Source organism: Leucoraja erinacea, unplaced genomic scaffold (assembly GCF_028641065.1).
Source record: "Leucoraja erinacea ecotype New England unplaced genomic scaffold, Leri_hhj_1 Leri_847S, whole genome shotgun sequence".
NCBI lineage: Eukaryota > Metazoa > Chordata > Chondrichthyes > Rajiformes > Rajidae > Leucoraja > Leucoraja erinaceus.
Genome location: NW_026576781.1, coordinates 37968 through 53451, shown reverse-complemented (window position 1 = coordinate 53451; position 15484 = coordinate 37968). Strand labels below are relative to the sequence as shown.

General features: G+C 48.1%; 1 pseudogene; it reads left to right on the top strand.

The window, feature by feature from the left end:
• The first annotated feature begins 8395 nt into the window (after nt 1-8395).
• Nucleotides 8396-15024, top strand: LOC129694885 (tubulin alpha chain-like; annotated as a pseudogene).
• The last annotated feature ends 460 nt before the right edge of the window (nt 15025-15484 follow it).

Sequence of the window (15484 nt, the reverse complement as noted above, 5' to 3'; positions counted from 1 at the left end):
TTCCCAGTGAACACTCAAATTTTTCCAATGCAGCCGTCACTAATGTTGCAGAAGAAAAAGGGCAAAATACACACTGCACAACATACTTTTTTGATCGCAAACAATGTTACATTTTGTTTCAGGCTATTCACCAATCCTCACCATTTGAAGCCATTTCAGCCTTCAATGATGCACATTGCTCATCTCTGATGATTGAAACTTTTCGCTTGTTACAGAGTGTGAGACAGGGAAAGATGTGGGGGTCCTACAATCGAGCCGTCCACATTGTACAGATACATAAGATTGGGTATGATGTTTAATGCAAGGACATGGATTGGTGAGGTTTTGGGTCGGGACCCTTCAGTCTGATTGTAGTTGGGGAAGGAAGCTGAAAGGGAGGTGAGGGTGGGACAAAGCCTCACTTGCATCACCTCCAACCTCATCTACTATATCCGTTGTTCAAGATGTGGACTCATACATCAGAGAGACCAAACACAGACTGGGCGATCGTTTCGCGGAACACCTTCACTCAGCCCGCCTGAACCAACCTGATCTCCCGGTTGCTGGACACTTTAATTATCCTTCCAATAACCACACGGACCTTTCTGTCCTCGGTCTCCTCCATTATCATAGTGACGCTAAACGTAAATTGGAGGAATAGCATCTTATATTTCGCTTGGGCAGTGGTAGGAATATTGATTTCTCTCACTTCAGGTAGTCCCGGCATTCCCTCTCTCGCTATGCCTGTCCCAAGCCAGTTGCACCAGCTTCTCGTTTACACCCAACACACAGCTAACAATGGCCTGTTTCCTTTACCATTGTCACTTTTACCAAAATCTTTCGTTCATTGTTCTTTACCTCTCCACATCATCGTCTATATCTCTCGTTTCCCTTATCCCTAACTATTCTGAAGAAGGGTCTCGATCTGAAACGTCACCCATTCCTTCTCTCCAGAGATACTGCCCGTCCCGCTGAGTTGCTCCAGCATTTTGTGTCCATCTTTAAGTAATAAATGGATACAGGTGAGGAGGAGCGGGGTGTTGGCAGATGGGTGGACAAAGGCCAGAGATGGGAAGAACAGAAAAGGCTGTGAGAGAAGATGAGCAGAATGTGAAGCCAGGGAAACGGATATTGGTGAAAGTGAAGGGGGAAACGGATCCCGTTAAAGGTCGGGCACAGGGAAGAGAGGGATAAAAAGGGGAAAGACACAAAAAGATGGAATAAGTCAGCAAGTCAGACAGCATCGTTGGGGAAAATGAATGGGTGACGTTTTGGGTCGAGGCCCTTCGTCAGGGAAGAGGGTGACTAGACATATGGAAAGATGAGGTGTGAAAATGACAGAACAAAGCAGATGCTAAGGATGTGCAAAAAATGACGATGTTAAAGGAAACAGGCCATTGTTAGCTGTGGGCTCGGTTAAATCAAGTTACAAACAGTGTGACTTAATAGGATGACTTTGAAGCTGGTATAACGGGTGGGGGTGGGATGGAGAGAGATAGGATGTAAGGGTTACTTGAAGTTAGAGCAATCAATATTCATACCGTTATCAATAAAAGGGAGGTAGGTTGTTGGATAATTAACTGAAATCAGCGAATGACAATGCTCAACTCGAACTATGTTTGACAAGTAGCCAAGTGTCCTGACTTGAAAAGTTTCCCATATTTTTTCACTAGCACTTTATGCCTATCTTTGGCAGACACAAGGAACTGCAGATGCTGGTTTATGCACAAAAAGACACAAAGTGCTGGAGGCAGCATCTGTGGAGAATGTGGATAGGTGATGTTTCACAGGGTGCTGGAGTAACTCAGCGGGTCAGGCAGCATATGTGGAGAATGTGGATAGGTGATGTTTCACAGGGTGCATAACTTCAGGCAGAGAATATGGATATAAATCCCCTGGGCGCGATGCTTCACAGGGGAGCTGGAGTAACAGCGGGATCAGGCAGCATCTGTGGATAAGTTCCTGTGGATAGATAGCTAATGTTTCCCACTTTTCAAGGGTGCTGGAGTAAAACTCAATTACAGCTTAAGCCAAGACAATACGGATTTATGAAAAGGAAATCATGGGGCTTGACTAGCAGTAAAAACTTCTGTCAATATGTTTTAGGGATTGCTTGACAAGTCTTCTGGAAAGGATGGATGAAGGGGGATGAATGGGTGCCAGTGCATGTAGTGTATCTAGACTTTCAGAAAGCCTTTGAAAAGGTCCCGCACGGGAGACTGGTGACTAAAATTAGAGCACCTGGTATTGGGGGTAGGGTGTTGACATTGATAGAAAATTGGTTGGCAGACCGGAAGCAAAGAGTAGGAGTGAACGGGTTCTTTTCAGAATGGCAGGCAGTGGCGAGTGGAGGGTCGCAAGGCTCGGTGTTGGGGCCGCAACTGTTTACCATATATATTAATGATTTGGAAGAGGGAATTAGGAGCAACACTAGCAAGTTTGCGGATGACACAAAGCTGGGCGGCAGTGTGAACTGTGAAGAGGATGTTAGGAGGTTGCAGGCTGACCTCGACAGGTTGAGTGAGTGGGCAAATGCGTGGCAGATGCAGTATAATATAGATACATGTGAGGTTATCCACTTTGGCGGCAAAACAAGGGGGAAGATTATTATCTCAATGGGGTTAGGTTAGGTGAGGGGGAGGTGCAGCGAAACCTGGGCGTCCTTGTACACCGGTCATTGAAAGTTGGCGTGCAGGTACAGCAGGCAGCGAAGAAAGCTAATGGAATGTTGGCCTTCAAAATAAGAGGATTTCAGTATAGGAGTAAAGATGTTCTTCTGCAGTTGTACAGGGCTCTGGTTAGACCACATCAAGAATATTGTGTACAGTTTTGGTATCCTGATTTGAGGAAGGACATCCTTGTGATTGAGGCAGTGCATCGTCGGTTCACGAGATTGATCCCTGGGATGGCGGGACTGTCATACGAGGAAAGATTGAAAAGACCAGGCTTGTATTCATTGGAGTTTAGAAGAATGTGGGGCGATCTTATAGAAACATATACAATTAAAAAAGGACTGGACAAGCTCGATGCAGAAAAATGTTCCCAATTTTAGGCGAGTCCAGAACCAGGGGTCGCAGTCTTAGAATAAAGGGGAGATCATTTAAGACTGAAGTGGGAAAAAAACGTTTTCACCCAGAGAGTTGTGAGATTATGGAATTCCCTCCCACAGAGGGCAGTGGAGGCCAAGTCATTGGATGGATTTAACAGAGAGTTAGATAGAGCTCTAGGGGCTAGTGGAGTCAAGGGATATGGGCAGAATGCAGGCACGGGTAATTGATAGGGGACGATCAGCCATGATCACAGTGAATTGCGGAGCTGGCTCGAAGGGCCGAATGGCCTCCTCCTGCACGTATTTTCTATGTTTATATGTCAGGACTGTCCCCTGTTTCAGCTTACCGATCACCGTGAGCTCCAGATCAAGGAACACTGCCAAGGGGACGTGCTTGCCCACCCCCGTCTCTCTGAAGAAGGTGTTGAAGGAGTCGGCGCCGCCCCCGATGGTCTTGTCGATCGGCATCTGTCCATCCGGCTGGATCCCGTGCTCCAGGCAATAGAGCTCCCAGCAAGCGTTGCCGACCTGAACTCCGGCCTGGCCAAAGTGGATGGAGATACACTCACGCTGGAGAGAGAGAGAGAGAGAGAGAGGGGGTGTGTGGGTGGAGATAAGGGGGAAGAGATGATTGTGTTATTCCCACGGATATTGGGTCCGAGTGCTAACATTTCCCCCACGCCACACCACAGTGTGCGACTGGATCAACGCGTTTGCCCAGCGTGGTCACCGCGGAAACACCCTCCACCCATGGGTCTTCGTTCCCGGTTCTCTGGAGTTATCCCGGCTCTCCCCGCCGCCCAGCCCCGGGATGACCCACCATGATGTCCCTTCCAGTCTCTCAGCTCCAGACAATGTGTCGCATTCGCCGAACGCGTCCCTTTTATACCCCGCCCAATAGAACATTCATACACCCGGGCCGCGCTGTGATTGGCCGCCAGCGACCCGTGGAACGCGGAGACAAAGGCACAGAGAACGCCGATTGGTTCTCAGCGCGAGTGACGCAACAAGAGGCGACCTGTTCTTCAAACTGTCGGCATCTCGGCCCATTCTCGATTCTGTTGTCCGCCTAAATCTCGCTCCGTTGTCCGCCTAAGACTGCCCCGAACTATGCGGTTTCACCCCACCTTCCACGAATCCCGGGTTAAGCCTGTGTCCTCCTGCTCCCTGTCTCCGGCCCCTCTGCTACCTCCGCCTTCCCGCACCATTAACGCTGGTCCGGTGTACACTGCTGAATTCCCGGCGGCGTGGCAGAGGGATCCACTACCTGACCGACTGTGAGGGTTCGGGTCCAGTGGAGATGAGCTGGATTCCTGCCCGTGACATTCTGGTCCCCAACCTGATCCGTGACGTTCATCACCAATATCCGGACCAGCCAAAGAGGACGCCAGGAGGCGTCCATGGCGGAAGGGCTCCTGTCACACTTGCTACGCCTCCACACACTTGAGACTGTCTCCACACACCGACCCTGAGATATAAGGAGTTACAAGTCCATTTAATCTCCTCCCCTCATCTATCACATGGAAAAAATACCTGAGATCTTCACCAATTAGGTGCCGACTAGTCAGTTCAGCATTCTGTTTGTTCGAATACAGTTCTGGGTTCTGTCGGTTCCAGGTCTCTATCTTTCGGTTCCATTCGCGTGTGAAGTTTGGTTTTGCTTCAGTTCTTCTCAGTGAGCCTGCATTCGAATCCTTTCCATTTCAGAGCCTTCTGACAGGACAATATGTACAGGGCTCTATAAGTTCACAAATTCATAAGTTATAGGAATATAATGATGACATTCGGCGCATTGAGTCGACCGCCTTTCAATCATGGCTGATCTCTGCCTCCACAAGTCCTCTGAGAAAAGGGATCGGTCAAAGTTCTTCTCTGAGGAAATTTGGAAGTCAAATGATGGAAGTGCCCGTGGGTGCGCCTTCTGGCAGCAGACACCGCTGTTCTAATACATTTCCCAGCATGGTACCCAGTTAAAGCACAGTCCTCTATTTGCATGTGAATTATATCCCCCCATACTCTGTATATTCGTGTGCACGACTAAAAACCTCTTAAATACCTCCGTGTTCCAGGCACCCACCAGTTTCCGTGCCAAATAAATACTCGCATTTCTCAGTTAAAATGTCAGGGCTTCAACATATATCAGACCTTCGAGTTCTTGCTAATTCTATCCTGCGTAAAATGTTCTGACTTTTAACCTATCTCTGTCTCATCATTTTGTAAACTACCATCGCGTCTCTTCTCGGCCTTAAACGCTACAGAGCAAACGACCCAGGTTTGTCCAACCTGCTTTAAGCTAATATCAGGCAGCATCGTGCTAAACCTCCTCTACACCTAATCTGAGGAAAGACATTCTTGCCCTAATCTGAGGAAAGACATTCTTGCCCTAATCTGAGGAAAGACATTATTGCCATCGAGGGAGTAAAGAGAAGGTTCACTAGACTGATTCCTGGGATGGCAGGACGTCCATATGAAGAAAGACTGGATAGGCTCGGCTTTGTACGCGCTAGAATTTAGAAGGGGGGGGGGGATCTTATAGAAACTTACAACATTATTAAGTGGTTGGACAGGCTAGATGCAGGAAGATTATTCCCTATGTTGGGGAAGTCCAGAACAAGGGATCACAGTTTAAGTATTTTAGGACCGAGATGACAAAATCCCTCTGCCACGCCGCCGGGACTTCAGCAGTGTACACAGGACCACCGTTAATGGTGCGGGAAGGCGGAGGTAGCAGAGGGGCGGGAGACAGGGAGCTGGAGGACACAGGCTTAACCCGGGATTCGTGGAAGGTGGGGTGAAACCGCATTATTCGGGGCAGTCTTAGGCGGACAACAGAGCGAGATTTAAGGCGGACAACAGAATCGAGAATGGGCGAGAATGGGCCAATAACCCGGGGTGCCAACTAATGCCCCTGTCCCACTTAGGAAACCTGAACGGAAACCTCTGGAGACTTTGCGCCCCACCCAAGGTTTCCGTGCGGTTACCGGAGGTTGCAGGTGGTTGCCGGAGGTTGCAGGTAGTGGAAGCAGGTAGGGACACTGACAAAAACCTCCGGGAACCGCACGGAAACCTTGGGTGGGGCGCAAAGTCTCCAGAGGTTTCCGTTCAGGTTTACTAAGTGGGACAGGGGCATTACTAGGGGACTCAACGTGGAGGGGGAAATCTCGGGTGGACAGCCATACTCTCTAACCAAGCCGATAGCGAGGGCCGGAGGTCGACCCAGAACGACAGGGCCATGAGGGGGTATTTAGCAGGAGCTACATTATTCTCTCCCGGTGGTTTCCATTGACATAAAGTTATAGAGGGAGAGTAGATATGGAATGGGCGGATATGGATCACGCGCAAGCAGAGGTTAGTTTAATTAGACATTGTGTTTGACACGGATATTGTGGGCCGAAGGGCCTGTTCCTGTGCTGTATTGTACTGTTCATGAGAATCTCGCACTCACCGTAACAGACTGAATAACGAGACAATTTACGATTGTGACACTCCACACCCACAGGTCCCAGAGATCTTTCATGAATCGGGTCTATGCACCCACTGACCAACCCCTGCCCCGAGAACAGTTCCCATCCCGATACACACCAGGATGAAGGTCATAAGGAATAGGAGTAGAATTGTGTAATTCGGCCCATCACGTATACTTCGCCATTCAATCATTGTTGATGTTTTTCTACCTCCTAACACCATTCTCCTGCCTTCTCACCATGACTTCTGATACATGTACTAATCAAAAATATATCTATTTCTGCCTTAAAAATATCTACTGGCTTGGCCGCCACGTACGTCTGTGGCCAAGAATCCCACAGATTCACCATCTTCTGACAAAATAAATGTCCCCCTATCTCTTTCCTAAAAGAATGTCCTTTAATTCTGAGGCTATGACCTCTAGTTCTAGGCTCTCCACTAGTGGAGCCATCCCCCTCACATCCATTCTATCCAAGTCTTTCAATGAGGTATCCCTTAATTCTACTAAACTCCAGCGAGTACAGGCCCAGTGACATCAAACTCTCGTCATCATACGTTTACCCAATCATCCCCGGGACCATTCCACTAACCCTCATCTGGGCCCTCTCTACGCCTGCGCACCCTTCCTTAGATATGAGGCCCACAACCGCTTACAATATTCCAAACGTGGTCTCACCAACGTCTCATAAGGCCTCATCATTACATTCTTTATGTACTAGTCTCCTCGAAACTGAAATGGCACATTGGCGCAGCGGTCGAGTTATATGCATAGATACATAGATACATAGACAATAGGTGCAGGATTAGGCTATACGGTCCTTTAAGCCAGCACCGCCATTCAATGTGATCATGGCTGATCTTCAACAATCAGTACCCCGTTCCTGCCTTCTCCCGATACCGCTTGATTCCGCTGTTAAGAGGTCTTTGTAACTCTCTGTTGAATGCATCCAGTGAATCGGCCTTCACTGCCTTCTGAGGCAGATAATTCCACAAATATGGTTGACTTCTTCATTAGGATGGAGAGTGACATAATTAATTCAGAAAGAAGGATTCTGAACTTAAAGAAAGGTAACTTTGGCGTGTATGAGACGTGAATTGGCCAAGACTGGCAATTGATTCTTAAAGGGTTGACGGTGGATATGCAATGGAAGGCATTTAAAGACTGCATGGATGAACTACAACAATTGTGCATCCCAGTTTGGCAAAATAATAAATCAGGGAAGGTATTGCATCCGTGGATAACAAGGGAAATCAGGGATAGTATCAAAACAAAAGATGAAACATACAAATTAGCCAGAAAACGTAGCCTACCAGAGGACTGGGAGAAATTCAGAGTACAGCAGAGGAGGACAAAGGGCGTAGTTAGGAAAGGGGAAATAGATTAGGACAGAAAACTGGCAGGGAACATAAAAACTGACTGCGAACGTTTTTATAGATACGTGAAGAGAAAAAGATTAGTTGGGAGGTGAAGGCAGACAATGGATTGCGTCACTGAAGGTCCATAGTTCTACGTCACACACTGTGGATTATTCAGGAACGAGCGCCTTGGAACCTTCTATGTTTGTTTCCTGTGGCAACCAACGTCATTGTTCTCATTGCCCAATCGGCGCGCGTTTGGCCAACGCGACCGTTCTATCCCCGGGGGCCGTATAAATACCGGAGCGGCGCCGCATTGCGTCACAGTCTCGAGAACCACGCGAGCGGAGGAACATGGTCAGCGCGCGGGAGAACGTCCGCGGAACGCGCGTGTTCACCCCGGTCGCGGGATCCACGGGGGAGGGAAGCGATTGTCTACAGACAGCGGACACGGGAAGGGGAGAGCGCACCCGGGGAATGGGAACGTGGTGGGTAACTGGGAACTGAGAGCGGGAATGAGACAGCGACGGGGGGAGGGCGCAGGGTAATATTGGGCAGGGAAACGAAGTATGCAATTTCGAGGAATTTGAGGGTTACATTCGGCGAAGGCAGCGTGGAGAGTCTGCGAATTGCAATCTTGGGTGGAACTGAGAAGGTGGTCATATTGAGCGTGGGACGGTGAACGATCAGGGGCAAACAGGCTATGAACAAGTCCAAGTGGTGATCAATAGGAATTATGGAAATCACGCGGCCCGCACCAGCAAAGGACAAATTACCAACGCGCACCTCTCGCCCTAACATCTCACCGTCTGTTTCCCCTCGCCAACAGCGCGAGTGTCTTTCAATCCACATCGGACAGGCTGGCGTCCAGGTTGGCAACGCGTGCTGGGAGTTGTATTACCTGGAGCACGGGATCCAACCGGATGGACAGATGCCCAGCGACTAGACCATCGGAGGTGGCGACGATTCGTTCAACACCTTCTTCAGCGAGACGGGTGCGGGCAAGCACGTACCAAGGGCCTTGGTCATCGACCTGGAGCCCACGGTGATCGGTAAGTTGGGAGTTGAGGAGAATGTTGAGCGTTCTCTTAAGTCCTTCCCGTGCGGGGAGGGGACAGTGTGTGGCTATAACCATATAACCATATAACAATTACAGCACGGAAACAGGCCATCTCGGCCCTACAAGTCCGTGCCGAACAACGTTTTTTCCCTTAGTCCCACCTGCCTGCACTCATACCATAACCCTCCATTCTCTTCTCATCCATATGCCTATCCAATTTATTTTTAAATGATACCAACGAACATGCCGCCACCACTTCCACTGGAAGCTCATTCCACACCGCTACCACTCTCTGAGTAAAGAAGTTCCCCCTCATGTTACCCCTAAACCACTGTCCCTTAATTCTGAAGTCATGTCCTCTTGTTTGAATCTTCCCTATTCTCAAAGGGAAAAGCTGGTCCACATCAACTCGGTCTATCCCTCTCATCATTTTAAAGACCTCTATCAAGTCCCCCCTTAACCTTCTGCGCTCCAGAGAATAAAGACCTAACTTATTCAACCTATCTCTGTAACTTAGTTGTTGAAATCCAGGCAACATTCTAGTAAATCTCCTCTGTACTCTCTCTATTTTGTTGACATCCTTCCTATAATTGGGCGACCAAAACTGTACACCATACTCCAGATTTGGTCTCACCAATGCCTTGTACAATTTTAACATTACATCCCAGCTGCTATACTCAATGCTCTGATTTATAAAGGCTAGCATACCAAAAGCTTTCTTTACCACCCTATCTATATGAGATTCCACCTTCAAGGAACTATGCACGGTTATACCCAGATCCCTCTGTTCAACTGTATTCTTCAATTCCCTACCATTTACCATGTACGTCCTATTTTGATTTGTCCTGCCAAGGTGTAGCACCTCACATTTATCAGCATTAAACTCCATCTGCCATCTTTCAGCCCATTTTTCCAAATGGCCTAAATCACTCTGTAAACTTTGGAAATCCTCTTCATTATCCACAACACCCCCTATCTTGGTATCATCTGCATACTTACTAATCCAATTTACCACACCTTCATCCAGATCATTGATGTACATGCCAAACAACAAAGGACCGAACACAGATCCCTGAGGCACCCCACTAGTCACCTGCCTCCAACCCGACAAACAGCCATCCACCATTACCCTCTGGCTTCTCCCATTCAGCCACTGTTGAAACCATCTTGCTATTCCTGCATTTATACCCAACAGTTTAACCTTCTTAACCAACCTTCCATGAGGAACCTTGGCAAAGGCCTTTTTAAAGTCCATATAGACAACATCCACTGCTTTACCCTCGTCAATTTCCCTAGTAACCTCTTCAAAAAATTCAAGAAGATTAGTCAAACATGACCTTCCAGGCAAAAATACATGTTGACTGTTCCTAATCAGACCCTGTTTATCCAGATGCTTATATATATATATCTCTAAGTATCTTTTCCATTAATTTTCCCACCACTGAAGTCAAACTAACTGGTCTATAATTGCTAGGTTTACTCTTAGAACCCTTTTTAAACAATGGAACAACATGCGCAGTACGCCAATCCTCGGGGACTATTCCCGTTTCTAATGACATTTGAAATATTTCTGTCATAGCCCCGGCGATTTCTACACTAAATTCCCTCAATGTCCTAGGGAATATCCTGTCAGGACCTGGAGACATATCCACTTTTATATTTTTAAAAAGTGTCAGTACTTATTTTACTTTGAAACTCATAGGAACCACAGCTACTCTACTCGTTTCCCTTACGTCACATAATTCAATATCCTTCTCCTTGGTGAATACCGAAGAAAATAAATTGTTCAATATCTCCCCCATCTCTTTTGGCTCAACAGATAGCTGCCCACTCTGTCTCTCCAATGGACCAATTCTATCCCTCGTTATCCTTTTGCTATTAATGTAGCTGTAGAAACCCTTTGGATTGACTTTCACCTTACTTGCCAAAGCAACCTCATATCTTCTTTTAGCTTTTCTAATTTCTTTCTTAAGATTCTTTTTACTTTCCTTATACTCCACATCACCTAATTTACTTCATGCTGCCTATAATTATTGTAGATCTCCCTCTTTTTCCGAACAAGATGTCCAATTTCCCTTGAAAACCAGGGCTCTTTCCAATTTTTACTGTTTCCTTTCAACCGAACAGGAACATAAAGATTCTGTACTCTTAAAAGTTCCCCTTTAAATGTCCTCCATTTCTCTTCTACATCTTTCCCATAAAACAAAATGTCCCAGTTCACTCCTTTTAAATCATCTCGCATCTCATCAAAGTTAGCCTTTCTCCAATCAAAAATCTCAACCCTAGGTCCAGTTCTGACCTTCTCCATAATTATATTGAAACTAGTGGTATTGTGATCACTGGACCCGAAGTGCTCCCCAACGTATACCGCCGCCACCTGTCCCGTCTCATTTCCTAACAGGAGGTCCAGCACTGCCCCTCCTCTAGTAGGTACCTCTATGTATTGCTGCAAAAAACTGTCCTGCACACATTTTACAAACTCCAAACCATCCAGCCCATTTACAGAATGTGTTTCCCAGTCTATGTGTGGAAAGTTGAAATCTCCCACAATCACTACCTTGTGCTTACTACTAATATCTGCTATCTCCTTACATATTTGCTCTTCCAATTCTCGTTCCCCATTTGGCGGTCTATAATACACCCCTATAAGTGTTGCTACACCTTTCCCACTTCTCAGTTCCACCCAAATAGCCTCCCTAGATGAGCCCTCCAATCTATCCTGCCAAAGCACTGCTGTAATATCTTCCCTGACTAGCAATGCAACACCTCCACCTCTTGCCCCTCCAATTCTATCACACCTGAAGCAACGAAATCCTGGAATATTTAGTTTCCAATCACAGCCCTCCTGCAACCATGTTTCACTGATCGCCACAACATCCTACTTCCAGGTGTCTATCCAGACTCTAAGCTCATCCACCTTTCTTACAATGCTCCTAGCATTAAAATATGCACATTTAAGAAACCCCCGTCTCTTCTTCTCTGTTTATTTCCTTTTTTTTCTTTCTCCTCTTGTGTCCGAGTGCTTCCCTTTTCTGCTTCCTGCCTCCCATTCTGTCTACTAGCTTTCTCTATTTGAGTCCCTCGCCCCAACCATTCTAGTTTAAAGTCTCCCCTGTGGCCTTTGCAAATTTCGCCGCCAGGATATTGGTCCCCCTCGGGTTCAAGTGCAACCCATCCTTTCTGTACAGGTCCCACCTTCCCCAAAAGAAGTCCCAATGATCCAGAAACTTGAATCCCTGCCCTCTGCACCAGTCTTTCAGCCACGCATTTATCCTCCACCTCGCTCCATTCCTACTCTCACTGTCGCGTGGTACAGGTAGTAATCCTGAGATTGTTACCTTTTTGGTCCTTTTTCTTAACTCTCCTCCCAACTCCCTAAATCCTCCCTTCAGGACCTCTTCCCTTTTTTTTTTACCTATGTCATTGGTACCTATATGTACCACGACCTCAGGCTCCTCTCCCTCTGATTTCAGGATATCTTGGATGCGTTGAGACACGTCCGAGACAATGGTTAATTCTCTCTCTGTGCCGCCCTACAGATGAGGTGCGGACCGGCTCCGACCGGCAGCTCTTCCACCCCGAACAGCTCATCACCGGCAAGGAGGACGCGGCCAATAACTGCGCCCGGGGCCACTGATCCATCGGCAAGGAGATCGTGGACCTCGTCCTGGATCGCATCCGGAAACTGGTAGGTTGCTCAGCGACTGCAAATTGCCGACTGCCGCTCCGCGTGCTTACAGCGCCAATGTATCCGGTTGCACCGGACTATTCGCGAGTGCTGCGGCCACGGTGTTCCCAAATACTCATTGTCACCGCTCTATTTATCACTGAGATACTCACCGAACCATCTCGCTCTGCGCCGGCTGTAGAGAGCACCATGACCCTCTCAGGTCGCTCCTTCCCTTTAAACGTTGGCACATAATTGAGCTTTTGTCCCTTCACCACCCTCAGGCCGATCTGTGCACCGGACTGCAGGGGTTCCTCATCTTCCACAGTTTCGGCGGCGGCACCGGCTCGGGCTTCACCTCCCTCCTCATGGAGAGACTCTCGTCGACTACGGCAAGAAATCCAAGCTGGAGTTTTCCGTCTACCCGGCGCCGCAGATCTCCACCGCTGTGGTCGAGCCCTACAACGCGGTGCTGGTCACCTACTGCACCCTGGAGCACTCCGACTGCGCCTTCATGGTGGACAACGAAGCCATTTACGACGTGTGTCGGCTGAACCTGGACTTCGAGCGACCCCCCTATACCAACCTCAACCGCCTGATGGCACAGTTAGTGTCGTCTATCACCGCCTCGCTGCGCTTCGACGGCGCTCTCAACCTGGACCTGACTGAGTTCCAAACCAACCTGGTCCCCTACCCGCGCATTCACTTCCCGCTGGTCAACTATGCTCCCATTATTTCTCCAGGAAGGCTTACCACGAGGAACTGTCCGTCTCCCAACTGACCAACGCCTGCTTCGAGCCGGCCAACCAGTTGGTGAAGTGCGACCCTCGCCAGGGGCAGTACACGGCGTGCTGTATGCTGTACCGCGGGGACGTGGCGCCCAAGGACGTCAACGCCTCCATCAAGACCAAGCGCTTCATCCAGTTCGTGGACTGGTGCCCGACCGGGTTCAAGGTGAGTGTGACCAACGCTCGCGTTTCCATGCACACACATGCAGTCTAACCCATCTGCTTGAATAACAACATACACGCAACGACTCAGAATACATCCTTGGCACCATTTGTACTCAACAAATATATCATATCAGCACCCGAAGGACACGCCTCCACCCCTTGTTCAAGGGTGTGAATATTTTGCAAAGGGTGCATGAGGGTCTCATCCGGACAGTCCTTGGCCTTGCGGCCTTGCGTTTATGGGAGCGGTTTAGATGGGCGAGGGCTTTTCTTATTTGGGGCGTAGAAATGTGAGGGGCCCGACATATCCTGGTGTGCAAGATCACGAGGGTCATGGATAAGATGTGCTCTCATCTTAACATCTCAAAACTGGATGTCCTCTACGTGAGGCGAGAGATGAGATATTTAAGAAGGGCCTCCCGACCAATTAATCTATTCAGAGGGCAGTCCGCGTCTGGAACAAGTTGTCAGGTAAAGCTAGAAACCCTTACGTTTGCCACATTTAAAGCAGATATAGAAAATCCAAAAACATAGGATGCACAGGAAGGGTTTAGAAGGATAAAGGCCAGTCGCATGCAAATGAGACAAGCCCAATATGCCAACTGTGGGGCATGGACAAGGTGGTTGGAAGAGCTCGCTTCCCAGCTGCACAACATCATACCTTCATGGCTCTAACACACATGTATCGGAGCTTGTGGCTCTGATGGCAATCCGGAGAATAAATACATCCAGATATTTATTTAACGGAATCGCTAAACTATTAATCAATGATCATTTGTACAATTTAAGGGCGCTGTACTAAACTGACAATGCAAGCATTTTTTGTGCAAGTAGAATTAATTTTAAGATTTTCTTTTTGCGGCCGCAGGTGGGCATCAACTACCAGCCCCCGACGGTGGTGCCGGGGGGCGACCTGGCCAAGGTGCAACGCGCCCTCTGCATGTTGAGCAACACCACCGCCATCTCCATGCCCTGGACCGACCTCAACATCAAGTTCGACAAGATGTACGCCAAGCGGGCCTTTGCCCATTGGTACGTGGGAGAGAGGCTGGAGGAAGGAGAGTTCCAGGACGCGCGGGAGGATATGGCGTCGCTGGAGAAGGACTACCAAGAGGTGACCGTGGATTCCACCGACATGGAGAGAAGGGGGGAAGACGAAGAATAAATGTATTAATTTAGTGGTTCAAAGTTTAATTTAATATAGATTTAATAGATTATATTGATTGATATTAAACTTATTGTAGATGGTTTATGCATGCAACCTATAATGTAGATACCTCAATACCGCTAACCACGCCAGTCATCTCAGTATAACTGTGATATCTTCCCTTTGCTCATCCCTTGGTTCCAGTACGCCTGAAGAGTATATGCAGTCAGTACTGGGACGTGTTTAACATGCCTTGTATTAAAAGAGTTAGTAAAGATTACAGTATGTCAGACTGACTTCTTTACATGGTGTCAGTAAGTCAAACACGCGCCTCCTGTTTATCGGGTTTTATTAGTTCTACAAGTGATCAATTCCCCATTTACCATGGCATTCTCGTGCCGCAAGCCCTCTCCCCTTGTCTTTGACGCTGACATTGCGGAGCGATGGGCCACTTTTGTGATGGACCATAATCACTTCATCAACATCGTTCACCGAAACGACCCTGATGCAGGTCAAAGCCTCCCTCCTACTGAACCTTGCCGGTCCTGATGCTATGAAACGTGCTCAGACTTTCACCTACAATCCAGCAGTCCTGGATGACAACGACCAAGTCGTCGAACCAGCGGAGTCTGCCAACGACCCGGTATGTCTTTTACGCAAGTTTGCGGAGATTTGTGACTTGCCCTCCAACCGTATATTGGAGCGGGCTAGATTCTTTCAAGGAAACAGCAGCCTGATTAACCTATTGAATGATTTATCGCTGACCTGCGCCACCTTGCTCAGCGGTGCCGTTTTGAGAACATGCGTG